Consider the following 18,373-nt stretch of genomic DNA (forward strand, 5'->3'; position numbering starts at 1 on the left):
TGCAAATCGAAGTTGGGGAACCCTTGTGTCATCTGCCTGCTTGGTCAAAGGAAGAGGCGATGTGGGAGCGTGCTCACCCTTGGCCTTGACATGGTCACCTTGACCTCAGAGCTCTTGTTTAAAAATGGTTGATAACCATCTAAGAACAGAGAAGCAGAGCCTTGATGAGGAAATGTTTGTACAGGAAGCTCCTAGTCCCCTGAGAAGCGGTGTGATGATGGCAGACCCCAAAGGGAAACACTGATGTCTCATCTCACTCTATCCATCGCCCACAACAAAAAGTCTCTTTTCTGTGTATTTTTAGATTCACTTCGGAGGGTTTACATTCATCAAGTCATCTTCCTAAAAGACAATTGTTTTTACCAGTATGCTACACAGACCTGATGTTTCCATGTCCAAGCTCTTCAGTCATGTATTCAGATAATATAGTCTGTGTGTTTTATGTATGTGTTTGACATCCCTAGGTCCTGATCTTTTTAGCTGTGTGCTGGAATACTGTTCTGATATACTTTTCACTACTATGTGTAAAGGGCCCTATAACTCTTTAAGTGCTTTTCTTTGTATTTGGTCCAAGTGGCATGCCTCATCACCCTGTTGATTTGAAGCTAGTATCTTAATTTTCCCACTTCCATTTTGTTTTCCTGTTGGAATTTCTTTTTTTTTTTTTACCTGCAGGTATAGAAAACTAACACAGATTGAAAATGTGGTTGGAGGGGCTTTTTATTCTAAGATTGAAGGCGGCTCTCCTTCCGGACACTATTCCCCATTCTGTGTGTCACTTCTGCTCCGGGGAAACTTTTGTCACGACTGGTGTATTTAGAACAGATGCTGTGACTCTTCCCACCATCCCCACACAGGCTGCTTTGTCTTTCATTGCAATTACATCCCCAGTCTCTGCAGGCTATGTTTAAAGTTACTGTCAAGTCAGCGACTTAAACCTGCATCTTCTTTCTAGGATTTCTAGGTTTGTTCAGATTTCCTACTTCCTACTCAGAAATCATCCCTCCATTAATAACCTTCCTACCTTCAACTCCCATCCCCCCCACTTTGTTCATTTTATTGTATCCTGTTGCAATCCCCTATGGGATTGTAGTCTTCAAAACTTCTTCCTGGGAGCTAAAGACATAGCTCAGTCAGAGAGCACTTGTCTTGTATTTGAGTCTTGCCATTGCAAAGAAGGAAAGAGAAATTAAAGAAAAGTAATGAAGTCAGGCATGGTAGTTTATACTTATAATCTGAAAAAAGGGAAAGAGGGTTGCCACGCGTTTCAGACCAGCATCAGCCATCATGTGAAACCCTGTCTCAAAAGTGAAGGAGACAGAAGTGAGAAAAGTAACCGAACCCATCCCTTCTGTTTGTCACAGACAAAGACTGGCCATGAGTGACAGTCGTGGGCACCCTCAGCCTGCTTACTGTGTTGCTGGCACCGTCTCTGTATTTTATGTGCCCACACTCTAGTCAGCGTTAAGTATTGCTCTCTATTGTAATAGCAAATCTCAGGAAGTTTTTCCCACCACTTTATAAAATTAAGAATTCTTTTTTCACTTTGCATTTTTGTCTCTTTATTGAAACAGATTATTTCCTAATATATTATATCCCATCCCCTCCATCTACTCCTCCTAGCTCCTCCCCAGCTTCCCTCCCTTCCATATCCACTCCCTTTCTGTCTTGCATTAGAAAAGAATAGGATTCTAAGAGATAACAACCAAATATAACAAAATAAAATGTAATAAGATAAAACAAAAACCATTGTGCTGAAGTTGGACAAGGCAACCAACTGAAAAGAAGGAAAAGGGCTCCAAGGGTGAGCACAAGAGTCAGAGATGCACTCGTTCTCTCACTCACTCACAGTCAGAAGTCTGATAAAAATACTAAGTTAAAAGCTATAATATATATGCAGAGGACCTGGTGCAGACCCATGCAGAACCTGTGCATGCTATTTCAGTCTCTGGAAGTTCGTATGAGCTTTGCTCTGTTGATTTATAGGGCCTTGTTCTCCTAATGTCCTCCATCCCATCTGGCTCTTACACTTTTCCCACCTTTTTTTCTGTAGGTTTCCTTGACCTCTGAGGGGAGGAATTTGATAGAGACCTTTTGTTTTGATTCTTCACATAATAGCTGGCTGTGGGTCTCTGCATCTGTTCCCATCTGCTGCTAGAGGAAGCTTCTCTAATGGTAACTGAATACAGCCCTGATCTATTAGTATAGCAGAATATCAATAGGAATCATTTTATTGATTTTTCTTTTATTTATTTTTTTTAAAAAAACTATCTTTTCTCATTTTACATACTAATCCCAGTTCCCACTCCCTCCACACCTCCTGCTCCCTCACTTTTCCCTTACTGCAACCCCATCCACTCCTCAGAGTGAATAAGGTTTCCCATGGAAAGTCAACAAAATCTAGCACACTGCTTTGAGGCAAGATCAAGGCCCTCCCCAATATATCTAGGCTGAGCAAGGTATGCCTCCAAAGAGAATGGATTCCAAAAAGCCAGTACAAGCAGTAGGGATAAATTCTGGTTGATGTAGGGAAAGGACAGAGTGGGAGAGCAAGGAAAGAGATATTTTGATTGAGGGAGACATTATGGGGCTAGTAAGAATCTTGGCACTAGAGAAATTCCCAGGAATCCACAAGGATGACCCCAGCTATGACCATAAGCAATCGTGAGGAGGTGGCTTTGCCTTGTAGTCAGATTGATGACTCTCTTAAAAGTAATCATAGAACTTTTATCCAGCAATTGATGGAAGCAGATAGAGAAATCCACAGTGGAGCACAGGGTTGAGCTACCAAAGTCCAGTCAAAGAGAGGGAAAAGTGATCATATAAGCAAAGGGGTCAAGACCATATGGACATCCACTGAAACAGCTTGCCTTAGCTAATGGGAGCTCACTAACTCTGGTATGACAGCAGCAGAACCAGCATAGTACCAAACTAGGCCCTCTGAATTAAAATTAAAGACTGCCTAGAATTTAAAGAGAATTAATACAATAACATACCCAAACTTTTGATTAGTTTTGGTTTGAAGTTGCTGAATGTTTTTTATTTTTATTTTCTTATTATATTTTATTGATGTTATTGAGTTATACATTTTTTTTCTGCTCTCCTCCCTTCCCCTTCCCTCCCCTTCAACCTTATCCCAAGGTTCCATGCTCCCAATTTACTCAGGAGATCTTGTCTTTTTCTACTTCCCGTGTAAATTAGATCCATGTTTGTCTCTCTTGGGGTCCTCATTGTAGTCTAGATTCTCTGGGATTGTTATTTGTAGGCTGGTTTTCTTTGCTTTATGTTTAAAAACCACTTATGAGTGAGTACATATGATAGTTGCTTTTCTGGGTCTGTGTTACCTCACTCAATTTGATGTTTTCTAGCTCCATCCATTTGCCTGCAAATTTCAAAATATCATTCCTTTTTTTTTTTTTTTACTGTGTAGCACTCTATTGTATAAATGTACATTTTCCTTATCCATTCTTTGGTCGGGGAACATTTAGGATGTTTCCAGGTACTGGCTATGATAAACAATGCTGCTATGAAAATAATTGAGCACATATTCTTGTGGTATGATTGAGCATCCTTTGGATATATACCCAAAAGTGGTATTGCTGGGTCTTGAGGAAGGTTGTTTCCTAAACATCCTAAATGTCCCCCGACCAAATAATGGATAAGGAAAATGTCCATTTCCTTTAAGTTTTCAAATTTTGTGGATTAGAGGTTTTAGAAATATGACCTGATGATTCTCTGGATTTCTTCTGTGTCTGTTGTTATGTCCCCCTTTTCATTTCTGATTTTTTAAATTTGAATATTCTCTCACTGCCTTTTGGTTAGTTTGGATAAAGATTTGTCTATTTTGTTGATTTTTTTGAAGAACCAACTCTTTGTCTCATTGATTCATTGTTTTCTTTGTTTCTATTTTGTTGATTTCAACTCTCAATTTGATTATTTCCTGCCATCTAGTTCTCTTGGGTGAGTTTGCTTCATTTTTTTCTAAAGTTTTCAAATGTTCTGTTAATTCACTGGTGTGGAAATTTTTCCAGCTTCCTTGTGTAGGCATTTAGTTCTATGAACTTTGCTCTTAACACTGCTTTCATTGTGTCCCATAAATTTGGGTATGTTGTGTGGTCATTTTCATTGAATTTTAGGAAGTTTTTCATTTCTCCCTTTATTCTTCTTTGACCCATTGATGATTCAGGCCTTTTCATGGTGTCCCATATTTCCTGGATATTTTGTGTTAAGCTTCTCTTAGATTTAATGTTCTCTTTGACTGACAAGTCTATGTCCTCTGTTGCATCTTCAGCACTTGAGATTCTCCTTTCCATCTCTTGCATTCTGCTATGTACGCTTGCATTTGTGCTTCCTGATCATTTTCTCATGATTTCTGTTTCTATAATTCCCTATAGGCCTGTGTTTTCTTTATGGTCTCTATTTCCGTTTTCAAGTCTTGAATTGTTTCTTTCTTATGTTTGATTGCTTTTTCTTGGTTTTGTTTAAGGGATTTGTTGATATCTTCCATTTTGTTTTTGTCTTTTCCTCCATTTCTTTTTTTCCTCCTATTAAGTTTTCTTTATTTGTTCACCCCATTAATCAAACATAGATTATTTTATCATACAATATAATCTGAATGCAATTTCGTCTTCCTCTACTCCTCCCAGTTGCCCCCACCTCTACTTCTGTCTCTCATTAGAAAAGAACAGATTTCTCAGAGATACACCTCCATTCTAGCCTGTGTTTTTTAACTAGGGAATCGATACCACTGATTCTTCGAGATAATAATGACCAATGATTGTTGATACTTTTTATTTTGTTGGCCATGGTGGTGGTAGTATGTGTGTATGCATGCACATGTGTGTGTACTTCCCTTTTTTGATTTTACTTGTGTGAGATCATTTCTTGTGTTTTCATAAGTGTGGTTAACCTCCTTAGGACAGCATTTCCATTTTAACACCTTCTATAGGGCTGGATTTATACATAGATATCATTACAATTTGATTTTATCATGGAAAATCTTATTTTCTCCACTTATGTTTCAATACCAGTTCTGCTGGGTGTTGTGGTCTGGGCTGGCATCTGTAGTCTCTTGGAGTCTGCAGCACATCTATCCTGGCCTTTCTGGCTTTTAGAGTCTCCATTGTAAAATCAGGTGTAAAAATCAACAACAATAAATGTTCTTTTGTGGGGGCATGCTGGTGCATATCTTTAATCACTCAGGAGGCAGAGGCAGACAGATCACTGTGATTCAGAGCAAATCTGGTCTACAAAGTAGTTTTCAAGATAGCCAGGGCTACGCATACAAACACTGTCTCCGGAGAGAGAGAGAGAGAGAGAGAGAGAGAGAGAGAGAGAGAGAGAGAGAAGAAGAAGAAGGAGGAGGAGGAGGAGGAGGAGGAGGAGGAGAGGAGGAGGAGAATGGAAGGAAAGAAGGAAGGAAGAAAAGAAAGTCAACTGTAATTCTGATCAGTCTGCCTTTATACGTTATTTGTTCTTTTGAACTTGCAGCTATTAATATTCTTTATTTGTTCTGTATATTTAATATTTTAGTTACACACTGAGGAAACATTCTTTTTTGGTCCAATCTATTTGGTATTCTATATGTTTCTTGTAATTTTATAGGCATATCTTTTTTGGGTCAGAAAACTTTTCTTTTATAATTTTATTGAAAATATTTTCTGGGCCTTTGAGTTGGGATTCTCCTTCCTCTATCTCAATCATCCCTAGATTTGATCTTTTCAGAGTGTTACAGATTTCCTAGATGCTTTGTATTAGAATGCTTTTTTTTAGATTTAACATTTTCTTTCCATTTCTTTTATCATATGTTCAACGCCTGAGCGTCTCTCTTCCATCACTTACATTCTGCTGCTAAAGCTTACCTTTGTAATTCCTGTCAAAATTTCTATTTTTTCATTTCCAGAATTTTCTCTGTTTGTGCTTTCTTTATTGCTTCTATTTCCGTTTTAAAATCTTGATGAGCTCTTTTTAAAGGTTTATTTATTTATTATGTATACAGTGTTCTGCATGCATGTGTCTCTGCAGGCTAGAAGAGGGAACCAGATCTCATTACAGATGGTTGCGAGTCACCATGTGGTTGCTGGGAATTAAACCCTGGACCTTTGGAAAAGCAGTCACTGCTCTTAACCTCTGAGCCATGTCTCAATTTTATTTCTTTCTTAAGTTGTTTGCTTGTTTTTTCTTGGCTTTCCATTTTGTTCATGTTTTCCTGTATTTTTAAGGGATTTACTAATTTCCTATTTAAGGACCTCTATCATCTCCATACATGGGGTTTTAAGGCTTTTTTCTGTGCTTCAGCTGTGTTGGAATATTCAAGGCCTGTTGTAGTAAGATAGCTGGGCTATAGTGTAGATATAGTGTCTCCTAGTTGTTAATTATGCTTTCATTATTATTTTTATTATGCCTAGGTTTCTAGGCATCTTGGTTAGAGGTGATTATAGGTCTTGGTGCTGGTTTCTGGAGTTTTTCTTTGTTGAGTATGTTTTTTTTTTTCCTTACTATTTGCTCTTTGGATGATGGCTGTATATTGCTTCTTTTTCTGGATCACTCAGCTGGTGTGTTTATTGGGAACATTGGTTGGCAGGTGATGCCTATTGAGGTTTGGGAGGGTGTTGCCCTTTCTAGCTCAGCTGATGTGTTCCCAGTAAATGCCTGCTGGTGTTGAAGCCTGGGGTAATGGGATAACTTGGGGGAAGGCAGGTTGGGGAGAAAATCCTTGTGATCCATTAGGGATGGGCTCAGAGACAGAAGGGACACTATAGCAATTTTATTGCTACAGGGCTGGGTTTGACACAACAGGGGCTAGGATCTCAGGAAGGAATGGAAAGGTGTGAGTTCACCTTCAGGCTACTTGTGGTCCCAACAGGGGTAGTCCTTGTGGTAGCAGAGGGTGACTGTGGGGTCTGGGAACTGGAATAAAGCAATGAGTCATGGGAGGAAGGTTAGGAGAGAAAGCTATATGGGATCCACAGGAGATGGGAGCAAGGGAGGGACAGGGAAGGCTGCCACAGATGTTCTGCTGTGCAGTGTTGGGTGAGACTGTGGGATTGGGTATTGGGGGAGAAAGGTGAAAAAGAAGGTCTACAAACAGAGCAACTGGTTTTCTGGCAGGCATGACCTGGCAAAATTAAGAATTCTAATATCTCCTTCAGTAAATACTTAATGGAACCCTAACAAGATAAACCCAACTGACAGCTACAATGAAACCTTGATTTTTTTAAATACTAGAGGTCAGAATTTTATATATTCTACCAAAGCTTAAACAGAATGGGAAGAAGAGGAGAAGAAGGGGAAGGAGAAAGAGAAGAAGAAAGGAAAGAGAAGAAGACAATGAGCAGGAGGAAAAACTGCAAGAGAACTCCCACAGCAACAATGGCCACCACCTGCCTTGCTGCCGAGAGAAAGAAGAATCTATTCTCTGATTCTCATCCAAATCCCTTGCTCATTCCCATGGTTTGTGATTCCTGAAATTTGGCCAACCAGCTAGAAAAGGGATTCCTTTGAAAAGGTGCCAGTATCAATGCCACCACAACAAAGGATTAATAAATATTACCGTTTCTTTTCTCTCCTGGTCTTTATCCCCCACATCTTGTCCAGTCTCTTTCCACATTTGTTATTGTTCATAGGTGGAAATTTATGTTTGCATTAGACTCAACTTAATGCAAAAATTCCTTTCTCATAGAACTGAATTTGCAATAAGTGAATCAAAGAAGATCAAACGTCAGTTAAAGTTAGAAAGTTTGTGAAAGAAATTCACAGAACCAAGGTTGGAGGTTCATGTTTGCAATGTTAAAAGTTGAGAAACTGAGGCAGAATGATTGCCACAAGTTCAAGGCTAGCCTAGGTTACATACTGAATTAAAGATCATCCTGGACAGCAGTGTAATATCTAAAAGATATATATACATATATTATATATATGCATCTACATCATATTTTGTGTGTGTATATATATATATATATATATATATATAAAGAGAGAGAGAGAGAGAGAGAGAGAGAGAGAGAGAGAGAGAGAGTGCTTCCCTGAAACTTTAGTAAATCGGATATGGTGTACTTTTCAGAAGATTCCAAAGAGAGCAGTTAGTATCTAAACAATTGGAGGAACACTTGTGCTTGGTTATTTCTGTCGTTTGTGGTTTGTTATGACTTTGTACAGTCCACTTGCTGTTTCATGGACCAACCATGCAGGCTCATGACTAGATTTGCTGGCATACCTTGGGCGTCAATAGTATACGGGAAGGATGAGTTGGATTTTTTTTTTGTCCGTTTAGACCCAGCCACCCTGAAAACCATTTAAACCATGCATGTTTCTTGAGGCCTTACTGTAAATGAGCCATGAAGACAGCTTGCATCCTGGCCTTTCATCTTGATTCAGCCTTTCCAGAGCCCTAGAGGTTAATCACATGTGAGGGATGTTCTACCAGATCACACCAATGCAAAGCAGCCCCAACAAGGAAAATGTAACACTGCAGCATTGCTAAGTCAGCACCAGTGTCCTACTGGCATCTCCCTTCCAGAATCCTTTTTTTAGATTCTTCCTCCATTGCTCTGGAAAGTGGAGAGGGGAACCTGGACATCTTTCTTGACCCACATCATTCCTGAGAGCTGTGTCAAGCGGAGGGAAGGGGACACATGGCTACTCTCCTAGCCTAGAGTTACAGGTGAGAAGGTTGAGACTCAAGGTGGCAAAGAGGAAGGATAAAACAACTGCTTGAGAGCCTAGACTCCAGACTCATCCAGGACCAACAAGCTGTCTATCACTTGGGACCTTCAGCAAGCCACTTAAATGTTCCGCCACAGTTTTCTTATAGTATATATAAATCAAATATGATATTAATAATGTATCAACTGGCTGTAGGAAGAAATTGGGTCATGTATATGTATAAAGTACTGAACACAATGCCTGGGGCATACAGAGTGATGCTACCGTTATTTTAACTATTCTCATTATCAAGGGCTGTCTAAGCTGATGGAAAACTGATACATTTCTGCAGAAACAAGAAGCTCTCAGCCATGCCGGAGAAGAAACATCCCCTCCTCCGGACCTCAGTGTCTTACTACAAAGGCCATTTTCCCACTCCACTTGCAGTTTCAGCTCTTGCCAAAAGATCACAAAAGCTTGGCTTGACTGAACACCTCTAGTTCACCTCATTCAGACCAACATTTAATACAGAACAACGTCCTTTGTGTTGTCAATGGCCTTAAACACCTGGTCATTTTTCTATAATCCCTTTGCCATTTGAATGCCCGAAACAGTGGACACTCTCTACCAGAGCAGTTTACTGGACTATCAGGACTCTTGGAGTGATTGTTTCCTTGTCTTCTTGAGCTAAAATGCAGATGAAGACAAGTTCCATCCTTCGTCCTCCTGGAATACTGGTGGGAGTAGGAAAACTATCTTTGCGCCCCTCACCCCACCCCCAAGGATTTCCTCACACTGCAGGAACTCTTTGGCGTCCTCCCTGTATCATTCTTCTCCGCCCGTCACTTTCCGTGCTCTAGAAACTCCTGAGCCCTCCGTACCTACAGAGTTGAGCTCTTTCTAATCTACCTCATGAGAAAGAAGCTTTTAAATCAGAGGCAAACGCATTGTGAAGCAGTTGCAAAGAGTGTTGAAATAAGAAGGTGAAAAGAAGTCTGAAAGGCTAGGATTGTCAAGTACTATGCTGTTTGCATTCGGCTAATAAAGAATAATGATGTCCTTTCAAAAATACTTTGATGGAGAGAGAAAAGAGTGAGTTTTACATTACAGAGTGAACAATTTATTCTACAATATTAAAAAAGAAGGCTGCGTGATCTCTTTCTGAGGTGACCTCATTTTTTTTATTCACCACAAAAAGGGCCTGCTTTTGAACTGTTTTCTAGAAATAATGAAAATTAAATATTAATAAAACAAAGAATTTTTTCTAAAGTCTACCTAACCTTCTAAGGTTATGCTTCTGGATGAAGAACTGACCTCCATCCTAAACAGCACAGTGATTTGAACTTCATGGAGAATAACACTAGAATTTTTATTTGGAGCATCCACTGACTTTAAAGCCACAGACACACAACAGGACAAGAATGAGAAAGTTTTCTTTGCTTTGAGTTGATATGTGTGCTACCCCAGCTCCAGATTAAAAGCGATTTTATGCGGCATTCTCCCCTCCAGGCACGCACCATCGTTCATCCTCATTAATTATCATAATGGTTGCCAAAGTTCCTCTCGTACTTACTTTGAGCACCTTTTCTTAACATGTCAGTATCTCAGCCCCTTATTGATCTGCAAGCCTCTCAACAAACTCTTAACACCTTTTAAAGTTGCGTTTCCCTGAGTACAAATGTACACATACTACAAACATGTACACAGACCCTCAAACAAAGTCTCAGTAGATTGTCTTGCCTTGCACCCTTGATAGTTTTCTCACTATCTGAAGCCTTCTTTGGTGATATCCATGTATTGTTGAGCCACTTGTGGAACCCCACTAGAATGTAATCCTTACACACTCTACCAAGAGCCTTTTCTTCCTACTTTCCTATATATTCCCAGGATGGGCACCGTAGTTGATGTAAAACAGGTACTCAGTATTATTTGATTAGTACCATAACTGATTGTTTCTGAGAATCAGACTGTGAGGCGAAAACATGTGTTCAGGCAGTTTACAGGTGGTGATCTTAGGGAAACATGAGAAGCGGAACTGGCAGAGGAATCAGATGACACCAGTCAGACACGGTAGAGCTAGCAGGGCTCTTCCAAGATGTGCCAGGATGCAGCTCCACAAAGACAAGTCATTGGAAGTTTCCCTGGAGAACTGGTCATTAGGGACAGCAGTTCCCTTCAGCCTGGACCAGGCCTCCTAAAGAAGTCTTGACTGTGACGCGCCAGCAGCTGAGATTCAGGACAAGTAGCAGGTCTCAGACCTGGAGGGAATTCTGGGCAGCATATCCTGACACCTCCTGTAGTGAATGAATGAACAAATAAAGTTTCCCCAGCTAAACGTATATAAAAGCATCTCATCTAGTTGACCATGTACAATAGTTGGGACCATCATATGATAGCCACTTATTCATTTTAATAGCATTAAAGATGCCCTCACATCTACCTATTCCTAAACTTACGGAACTGTTACAAACTTTCTAAAAACTATACTTGTGTCACAAATGGGTCTAGCCTACTTGTCGTCATATTTTATTTTGATCCTTAAGGAAAAAAGATGTTGCTCTAATAGACTTATAAACTTTCCATGGTGACACTGGGCTCCAAAAATGAATCTTTATAAAGCGTTATAAAGAAATCCCTCTTGATATTCATCAGTCCTCGAGGTATGTTTTATTCGGTGAATCCTGACTACTCAACTATTTTTCTACATTTAGCCATAATGAAAACGGGAAGTTGGTGTTCCCAAGTCCTCTGCTTCCTCTTGAAACCTGACTTGTGAATGTCTCCTGTTTTGTTGCTGTTGTTGTTGCTGTTGTTTGTTTTGGTTTAGTGGGCTTTTTTTTCTGGTGTATAAAATAGTTGAGGTGATAACAGCCATGTGAAAGACAGCAAGTCACCCACTGAAAAGTCTCGTGGGTAAATAAGAGATAAGAACAGTCATTTTTCTAAAACAGTCCAGGTTGAAGGAAGTTTGATACACACAAAGAGTTTTAGAGTTTTCCTGTACAAGTCTGATGTACTGGTGGAAGAATTTATGACTGAAGTTACCCAGAAGGGTTCTTCTTCTTCAGTAGAACTTTCTTATGAAAACACTAATGCACAGCAGAGTAATTAAAAAGTACAAAAAACTTGCTTCAAGTAGGAAAATGAGACACACATGTGCATGTGTATACACACATACACACACACATGCGCACACACTAAATATGTCCAACATCTTTTCCTATCCAAGCCAGATGATGCCAGGCATCGGGTGTCTGACTAGACAGAACCTGAGGTCATTCGCTTCTGGGGTGAGAAAAGAGGGTGTCATGTGACTGAGTCTCAAGAAAAAGAAGAAAGGCAGACCCTTTTAATTAATTCCCATAGCATGAGATTTTCTTCCCTGAACTAGCTGGCACACAGTGCACTGTTGGCTTGGTTTGGCTTACAACATCAAAAAACACAGTAAGGATTGAAAAGGTTCCAACCTTAAAATGACTAGGAAAGAAATAGCCTTTATCATGAACAGTAATGATGAGAGGGAGGTAGGGAAATGGCCTGCTGTGATATACAGAATGAATTTCTGTCTAATTCTTTCTCATTCCCCAGAATGACAGATTAGCTGCCCTCACCCAGTTCAACAGAGCTTCCTAACATCCTTAGGCCCTGCTTCCACCAAAGTCAGTGACCAACTTCAAATGCCCTATTCATTCATGTGTATGGCAGGGAACCTGGTAAAGTGACCCTTGCTCATAAGGGTTATTAGCTGTTTGCTAAGTTAAGAGACAAACAGACATAGAAGAAAGAAAATATAAAATAAAAAGGAGGAAATCTGACTGGGGAGTTACACTGAGACTGTGGAAGGCATACATTAATTACAGAGTGTTATCAGCTCTGAGAAGGTACAGATATAGAAATTTTTCCAGTCTGAACAAAGATGGGTAGGTTATGACTTGTTGTGATTCAAGGATTATGATTTAATGGCAAATACCCCTTAGCAATTTCTTAAATCTAATTGCTTGGAAAACATTTTCCTTCCTTTTATGCTAAATTGATGCCTGTTGTTCAGAGTGAGCTTATTTTCGTGGAGGAAATAGAAGATGGGTCTTGCTTTCTAATCCAGTCTTTTAATCTGTGTCTTTCTATTGGGGAGTTTGGTTCAAATATACTGATTTTGTGTGTTATTTTGTATCCTGATATCTGCTACAAGTGTTTGTCAGCTGTAAAAGTTTTCTGGTAGAATCTTTGTAAAATGATCATGTGGTTTCTGCCCATCAGTATTTATGTGGTGGATTATATTTATTGATTTATATAAGTTGAGCCATTTCTGCACCTCAGAGGAATTAACACACATCTTTTGATGATAACTCTTAACCACATAAATAGTCATGAACAGAAACCACATGGTCATTTCATGAGATACACCAAAAAAAAAAAAGTCTTTGAAAAAAATCTAGCATTCCTTCATGATAAAATTCCTGGAGAATCTAAGGATATATAAGATATAGATCAATTTAATATAAAACAAGCCCACAGCCAACATCTTACTAAAGAGAAAAAAATCCATGAAGTATATTCACTAAAATTCTGAACAAAGCAAGAATATTTCCATTCCCTCCCTTATATCAATATAGTTCTTGAAACTTAGCTAACACAAAAAGGTAAGTGATGGACATAATGGAGATAAAAATAGGAAAAGAAGTCAAAGGAGCCTTATTTGTTGATGATAGGGCTCTTTGCATAACAACTCCACCAGAAAACGTTCATGGCTGACAAACACTTGAAGCAAAGAGCAGGATACAAAGCAACACACGAAAAGCAGTGGCCTTCCTATATATTAACAACAAACATACAGAGAAAAAAATCAGGGGNAAATCTAACAAGGAACTGAAAGTATGAAAATGTTATAACACTACAAAAATGGGCTGAAGAAGATACAAAGAGTCAAAGAGTTTCAAGTGCTTAATAATTGTTAGGATAAGTATTGTGAAAATGGTCATCTCACCAAAAGCAACCTACAGATCCAGCACAATTTTCTAAAGGCCTGAGAAACTTTCTAAGCCCACCCTACTCCTTCCAGTGTCTCTCTATATATGTCGTCAGTCCTCTAAAACCTCTATGGCTAATTTTGGTCAGCTAGAAGCTAGCTCTACCCTATGACTCAAAGTAAGCTTTAATATCCGACTCAGGAGTATCAGAGTAAGATCAAAATATCTCACAACATTTTTCTCTTTTGTCTAAATAAAAAGGGAAGATTTTAACTCTGACACAGTAAAACCATATACAATAATAATAATTATCAGGTAAGAATTATATTCACAGTGTTCAGTCCATTTGCATTTGGCAAATTCAGAGAACATAGATCTATGCTATTTTGGTGAGTCCAAAGTTTGATACTCAAGTTACTTTCTATCTTAATTGGTATTACCAACTCAAAATTATCATTTTAGACCTCAAAATATTCTCTTAGATAAAAAATTTAAACTTTTATATTTCTCAACCTCATATAGTTTTTACCTGTTTTGTGAGTTTCTTTTCTGAATTTGGTAACAAGTAAAGCTGTAAGTGTAATTACCTAGTCTTCAAACCCATCAGTAATGCAATAGGGATATAATATTACTTGAGTAAACAAGTAAGTGCAGAACAAAAAAAATCCAAAACTATAAAAATGACAGAGACAGTGGGCTTCCTGAACAGTCACCCAAGTATCCTCTGCAATGTTGGGGCAAATGTCTTGAACCTGCAGGCCTAGAATATCTGATAGACTTTTCTGTGAAGCAAGAATTTTGAATGATTGTCCTACATTGTCTTGGCAAAGTTCAGTTGCAGACAGAGGCTGCTGGTTTGTTTCCCGGCTGCCAAGACCTGAAATAATCACACAAAAATTATATTAATTGCGATACTATTTGGCCTTTTAGCTTATGCATATTTTCTAGCTCTTACATCTTAAATCAAACCATCTCTATTAATTTGTGCAGCACCACAAGGTCACGGTCTATTGACAAGGTTCTGGCATCTGTCTCCTTCAGAAGCTACATGGCATATCACTGATTCTGCCTACTTTCTCCCAACATTTAGTTTAGTTTTCCTGCCTAGCTCTATTCTGTTCAAACACATGTAAAAGCAGCTTCTTAATTAGTTAGCCAATAAAAGCAACACATACACAGAAGGAATTCTCACATCATCTCCCCTTATCTGTCTAAATAAAAAGGAAGGTTTTAACTTAAACATAGTAAAATTACATAGAACAAAACAGGTATCAAGCAAGAATTACAGTTACAATATTTATATCCACCTTATCTTTTATCATAACTAAGGAAAACAATAACTATAACTATTTATTCTTCAACTCCATCAAAGACTACAGAATGATATAATATTACCTAAGTAAATGGGAAGTTCATTGTAAGCAGCTTTCAAAACTCTAGAATTGACAGAGATATCTTGCTGCCTGGACAGTCACCCAAAGTTCTTCTGTATCATTGGAGTATCCATATTCAGTCTACAGTCCCATAGTTACCCAGCAGACTTTTCAATGAAGCAGGAAATTTCAAAGACAGTTTCATCTATATTGGCAGTTTGCCAGTCACTATTTTCTATGTCCTGCAGACTGTCTGGCAGACTCTTTCATGAAGCAGGAACTCGAAAGGACTGTCTTACCTTTAAGCAAGTTCAGCAGTCATTTTTCTGTGAGTCCTGCATGTCCAGTTCATAGTGTATAACATCAAGCAATCCAGGCAAAAGCAGGTTCTTGTGCAAATGATGAATCAATTCTATAAGAAGTCTCTTTGAAGCCCATCATCCTCTTGAAGTAAATTGATGCTGTCAGGAGCGAATGTGTCTCATTGTCATGAAAAGTCCTAAATTCTTAAAACATTTTAAGTGCTATATTCTAAGTCTTTGAAAGGTTTGATGATTATCTATATAACTGAAATATATCCCTATATATCTAGAAAACCAAAATAGCATGACTATAAGCTTGTTTATTACAGATGACTCTCTTTTAACTTGTATTTTTAATTATAAATTACATTTTTAAATGAATCGCACAAACACAATACCTTTATCAAGAGCAGAAATATACACATAACAAAGTTGACCTAAAATTTGTATCAATATACCAAAATCCTTACAAATGCAAAGTATTTTTCTCTATAGCATATCCTCTTTTAAATTTAAGTGAACACTTATAAACAATATTTGGGGATTTGGGCACAGTTCTCTCCAAACTCTCTAGTTTGCCCTATCACAGGCCAAAGCTGCTTCATTATTTATTAACTAATAAAAGGAACGCATATACAAAAAGGTATCCCACATCATTCCACAATTATTTTTTGTGTGTCCTGCTTGCCCAGTTTGGACAGCATACTGTCAGCAAGGGTAGTTTCTTGTCTAGTGGCTAACTTGGCAATAATAAAAGAAACAAACTCCATATAAAGATTCTTTGAGCCCATCATCCTTTTTTTATATAAACTGGAGCTGCCAGAAACAGACAAATCTTATTGTGATGGAAAGCTTTATGTTATTAAAACATCTTAAATGCCATATTCTGTAGGGCTCTGAAGTGTTTGAAGACCATCTGTCTATCTAAAATAGATGTCTGCTTGACCTTGAAAACATACCTAACATAGCCACAAATTTGATTACCATAGTTTTTTTGTTGTTGTTGAATTTATTGAGCTATACATTTTTCTCTGTGTCCCTTCCTTCCTCTTCCCTCCTCTTCAAACCTCTACCATGGTCCCCATGCTCTCAGTTTACTCAGATCTTGTCCTTTTCTACGTACCATGTAGATTAGATTCATGTATGTCTCTCTTAGGAGCCTCATTAACATACATTTCTTATTCACCTTTAACAGTTTGTAGACTTTAAGCATTAGAACTTTATAATACATTTTAAAATGAGCTTCATAGGTACAATACCTTAAAGAAGAGTGAAAACATATATAAAGTATGTTAAAATAAACTTAAATTTGCCTCAATATCTAAAAATATTTTAAACAAGAGTAGAAACAGTTATATAGTATGACAAAATAACAATTTTGTATCATACAAAACTCTACACCAATGTAAAATATTTAAGACCAGTTTAAAATATTTTCTAGTTTAAAAACAGATTTATGAAAAGAAGTCAAATTCTCACTATTTGCTGATGATATGATAGTTTATATAAGCAACCCAAAAAATTCTACCAAGAAAATTCTACAATTCATAAACACTTTCAGTAATGTAGCAGGATACAAGAGTAACTAAAAAAAATCAGTAGCCCTCTTATACACAGATGATCTATGGGCTGAGAAAAAAATCAGAGAAACATCACCCTTCACAATAGCTACAACCTATATGTCCATAAACTGATAAACAAATGCTTGAAATGTGATGTATTTACATAGTGGAATATTACTTAGCTGTGAAGAAAATGAAATTTTAAAATTTGCAAGTAAATCAGTGGGTCTGGAAACAACCACTCTGAGATAACCTTGACCCAGAAAAAAAATGCTATGTGTTTTTTCTCATTTGCAGATTCTAGCTGTGAATCTTCAGATATATATGTTTAAACTAGCATATCTATAGAAGTCAATGTCTTAGTTACAGTTTCTACTACTGAGATAAAAACATTATGACCAAAAGCAATTCGGAGAAGATAGGTTTTGTTTCATTTTATAGCTTGTAATCTATCATCCATGGAACTCAAGGCAGGAACTCAAGTCCATAACTGATGCAGAAGCCCATGAAGGGTTATTGGTTTGCTCTCCTGGCTTCCTCAATCTACCTTCTCTTAACATACAGGACCACCATCCTGGCCTTCCTTCTTGTAACACCTAGGATCACTACCCCAGTGATGGCACTACCTAGAGTAAGTAGGTCCCACCAACATCAATAATCAATCAAAAATGCAATAGAGATTTGCCTATAGATGACTCTTATAGAGGCATTTCCTCAACTGAGAGTCCCCTTTTCCTCAATGACTCTAGATTGATGCAAGTTGACTTAAACTAGCCAGCACTTTCAGAAAACCATTAAAGAATCATGGTGGTATGGGTTTTTAAGAGAAGAGAATATAATGGTTTGGAAGGGGAAAGAGGAAATTATGTCATAAAAGAAGGGTTAAACTGAAGAAAGGGGTAAAGGAGAGGGAATATTAAAAGGGATAATTAAACTAAGGACATTTGAGAAAACTAAATAGAAACTTACCACTGTAGAAGTTTCCTAAAACATAGACATATGCTTACGTTAAAAAGAGTTTGGATGAGTTGCCTTTTGATGAGGGACAATACTTCTCCAGGATATTATAGGCTATCAAATATAAAGCCCAGTTCCATGAGTAGGTAGAATTTTTGGAGTTCTCCCATAGGTCCTCAAACATTAGAAGCTATTAACATTTCTCTCAGGTCATTCCCCAGAACTTCATAGTACATCCTATTGCTAAATTTGAGTCATAAAACGTGAGGAAATTGAGTTTCAAGATCGGTAAGTTTCATATTTATTGGGCAGCTTTCATAATGCAGGAAGGTTGCACTCACTACCAGGGAAGCAAAGTAATCATGAGTCTTGGCCAGCAGTGAATCCTGCAAGCTACAGTAACAATTGGCCTTAAGATACCTTATGTAGCAGTGACACAAATAGCATGGAAATAACCAATCACTTCGTGGTTAATTTTAAAAATTGTTTCCAAAGATGGATATACCTGGCACTGTTAACTGGGACAAAAGCCTGTGGTTAGGTAAGTCATAGGCCCTAGGGCAGAACCT

General features: G+C 38.1%; 1 long non-coding RNA gene across 6 annotated transcripts in view; it reads right to left on the reverse strand.

The window, feature by feature from the left end:
* Positions 1-18,373, reverse strand: part of LOC126512511 (uncharacterized) — a 189,114-nt gene that overhangs the window by 73,568 nt on the left and 97,173 nt on the right. For 5 of the 6 annotated variants that reach the window (XR_007595069.1, XR_007595067.1, XR_007595065.1 and 2 more), the window contains 3 exons: positions 15,283-15,444; positions 14,426-14,487; positions 8,017-10,937 (listed from right to left, as the gene is read on the reverse strand). This is a non-coding gene — a long non-coding RNA (uncharacterized lncRNA). Of the gene's footprint in view, positions 1-8,016; positions 10,938-14,425; positions 14,488-15,282; positions 15,445-18,373 lie in introns of those variants that run through there. The other variant, XR_007595066.1, reaches the window with a different exon arrangement.

Source organism: Alexandromys fortis, unplaced genomic scaffold, assembly GCF_014885135.2.
Source record: "Alexandromys fortis isolate MF-2015 unplaced genomic scaffold, M_Fortis_MF-2015_v1.1 scaffold_10, whole genome shotgun sequence".
Taxonomy (NCBI): Eukaryota; Metazoa; Chordata; class Mammalia; order Rodentia; family Cricetidae; genus Alexandromys; species Alexandromys fortis.